Here is a 3,289-nt window from a genome sequence, read left to right as displayed (position 1 = left end):
TGCAGCAGTGCTAACACTGTTTGTGGATGGTGGATTGAGACATGTGTATCATGCTCCTTGGGCTTGTTTGCATCAGGCTTGGTCACTTTAGCTCAGTGGGTTGGTTGTTTTCCTGTGTGATGGGTCACAGGACAGGTTTGCCCTGTTAGATGACCTGTTAGATGATAGGCATTCTGGCTTGCTAGTAATGTGATTGGGAATGGCTGTACATTGCAGCATGGTGTACAAATGGGAGGTGGATATGTGTGGATGCAAGGTTGTTTGTCCTGTCTGTGCCTGTTGTGCGTGGAGTATACCTCCTTTCTGTAATAGCCAGGATTGGTCAATTTCCAGGTAGTGTACCTGGATTAGTGGCCCTTTGGGTTTGTGGCAGTGCTGTGTCTGGGTTGGTTTTCTATTGTGTAGTGCCAGTGCATTGCTGTCATTGCCATGTAGTGGTCTTCAAATGAAGGATCCAGTTGCTAGTGCAATTGTCATACATGCAAGAGTTGTGATGTGACAGGCACAATGCAAGTTTTGTGGTGGATGGGCTAGTGCATTGTGGGAGTCATAGTGATTGTTGTTGGCAGTGCTATCCGTACACTTGGCAGGGAGTGTGTGGGCATTGGGGTCGGTGGCTGTGTGGCACACAGGAGAGGGCACGAAGGAGAGGGGCATTAAGTGATTAGGTGGGATAGGGGCATTTAGGTGAGTAGGTGGGAGAGGGAGTTATTTGGGGAGTGATTGGGTGGTGAGGAATCATGCTGGACTTGACGATTTACTGGCAGGGGAGTGTTACTTACTCACCAGAGTCCAGTCCTCCAGGTATTCTAGTCAGGCCCTCAGGATGCAGGATGTACAAGGCCCTCTCATCCCACAATGCGAACTCTGGGGGAGGAGGTGGGGGCCTACTGCCAGTCTTCATTACCACCAGCTGGTGCCTGGACACCACAGCCCCCATCCCACTCCCCTGTCAGGGACCTGACTTACCTGAATCCAGCGGGTCCTCCAGCAGGAGACGGGACAAGGCACTGCTATGGCCAGCAGCACCTGCCAGCAGAACACCACCAGGCCGTATCATGTGTCATACTGGCGTGGCACTGCTGATGGTAGCAGCGCCACCGTACCGCCATCCACCAGTATGGCCACAGACGGATTTCAGCCCTTCTTGTGGCAGAAATCTGGGTACGGTCATATTATAGGGGATGGCTGGTAGCCACAGCAATGGTCTTTTGGCGGCTGTCATCACGGCGGTAGGCGATTTTTACCGCCAATGTTATAATGAGGGCCATAGTGTTGTGAGTAGGTGTGCCTGGTGTGGGGATGAATGTCCGGTGTGGGGTATTCGATCTGTCCAATGTGGTGTTGTGTTCTGACAGGAGTAAGTTATGAGTGCAGCGGTTCAGACAGCCTATGGTGGTCTGCCATGGAAGGACTGCTGTTCTGAGTTGTCGATCATAATCATGTGCGTGGACAGTTGTCAGTGTGGCAGTGCAGTTGGAGCAGCCGTCTCTTTCCCATCCTCCTATGTCCTGGCATTGTCAGATTTGTGGCTGTTTTTGGGTGGAATACTTTGTGGACTCTTAATATGGCAAGGAGGATACCGCCAACAGTAGTGGCCGCCACTGCAGCCGTCTTATCAAAAGACTACCAAAGTCATACTGAGGGCCATATTCTTATCTGTGGTCACACATGAGTGTTTTTTTCAGACTGGTTGGAAGGTAACATTGAGAAAATCTTAAAACCATCAGACACTTGTGAGCCTCTAGTTACAGGCATGATGCAGACCATTCAAGCCATTCTATGTGGCCCTTGGATCCTTGGGTGTTCTATGGAATTAAGGGAGTCAACCCCGCAGTGCCAGCTTGAAAGCTTGAAAGATCTAGTTAAACCATTTTGGCCATCTAGGTCCAATTAACTTCTATTCCTCAAGTATCCTTCACGACCTGCTTCACGCACCCATGAAGCCTCCAACTTTCCTGGCCATCAACTACATAAACCATTATGGATTGAGAAATGCTGACACCTTGTTGCATATACTACACCTGCTAGATGTTAATACTACTCTAAGAAATGAGGAAAAACTTCTACTCAGCCCACTGGAAAAGGAGTGAAAGTTCAGCAAGTGCACTTTAACATGTGTGGTCTTTTTCTTCAGAAAGAAACCTCTGAGAAAAATAAAAAAGGGAATATTTTTACAGATATGCACATTATTTTGGGTGAAGAAGTCCGATGATTCATAGGTTGTCTTGAGGGGCATCAATATTCCTCTTGTTTTTGTGGTTGTGCTCCTTCATCTAGAACCACAACACCCTAATCTGTGGTGTAGATCATTTCTATAATCTTCTGTAGTACAGGGTTGGTTTCTCCTTCATTCTCCTGGCACATCAACTCAATGTTTTTCAGCTTCCCAAAGTAAAATTTCTCTCCTTGACCAGGTCTTCCACTATTACTTTGAAAACATTAGTCTGCTGTATAGGTTCTACTGACTCATCCTCCCCATTGCCTACAGCCTTTTTGTTTAATGTACGCCCAGGTTTTCCAACTACAACATTTTCTTTGGGGAGTGAATGCTGTTTTCCGTGGAGCTAATTTTGCCATTTTCTTAATGCCTTGAAAGGAGTGTGTTCCGGTAGTCTTTGTTTCTGTGGCCTCTACCAAAAGGTCATCTGAATTGGAGCTGAGTGATTTCTTGGCTTATTCGGGAAAGGCACTGCAAAAATGGGTGCTACTGCAGCCTCCTAGTCTTGTCGGGCTGCAACCAGATCTTAATCTTTTCCATCATAATTTGAATCAAAAAACGTTTTGAACCACTAAACATACTCAAAGTTGTCCTGGAATTTTCCCTTCACCAGCTTATCCACTGGAATGATTTTATCCACACCTATTTTCTTAAATGTTGCTTGCAGCAGCTTGAAGTTATGAATGTATTTGCACTCTAGTTTGGCTTGGAATTTAGTATACACTACCTGAACAAAGCTGTTCAATTTTTGTTAGGTTCAGCTGCAGGGACTCTTTGATCCATGAAAGCATATCATGTCGACTCACGTTATCACCAGTCACAGAAGTGGAATGTACATTGACTGCCATTTTCTATACTACCTGTCGCGTTTAAACCAGCGCTGCCCGTGTTGACGTCATGTTCAAAGTAGTCATCTTTCTTTGTGGCTTTATGTCATATCATAAATAATTCCTCACAAACCACAATCCCTGTAACTAAGGATCTTACCAAAACAAACATTTACCTGGGACTATTCTCCTTCCTCCACGGGGTGTACTCCATTCCGATGGTACTTACTTCATTACAACT

At 46.2% G+C, this 3,289-nt stretch overlaps 1 pseudogene; it reads right to left on the bottom strand.

Moving 5' to 3' along the window:
* Positions 1–2,238: 2,238 nt before the first annotated feature.
* LOC138297287 (microtubule-associated protein RP/EB family member 1 pseudogene) lies at positions 2,239–3,069 on the bottom strand (annotated as a pseudogene).
* Between the last annotated feature and the right edge of the window lie 220 nt (positions 3,070–3,289).

The sequence above is a fragment of the Pleurodeles waltl genome, chromosome 5, assembly GCF_031143425.1.
Source record: "Pleurodeles waltl isolate 20211129_DDA chromosome 5, aPleWal1.hap1.20221129, whole genome shotgun sequence".
Lineage (NCBI taxonomy): Eukaryota > Metazoa > Chordata > Amphibia > Caudata > Salamandridae > Pleurodeles > Pleurodeles waltl.
This window is presented reverse-complemented; position numbering and strand designations above follow the sequence as displayed.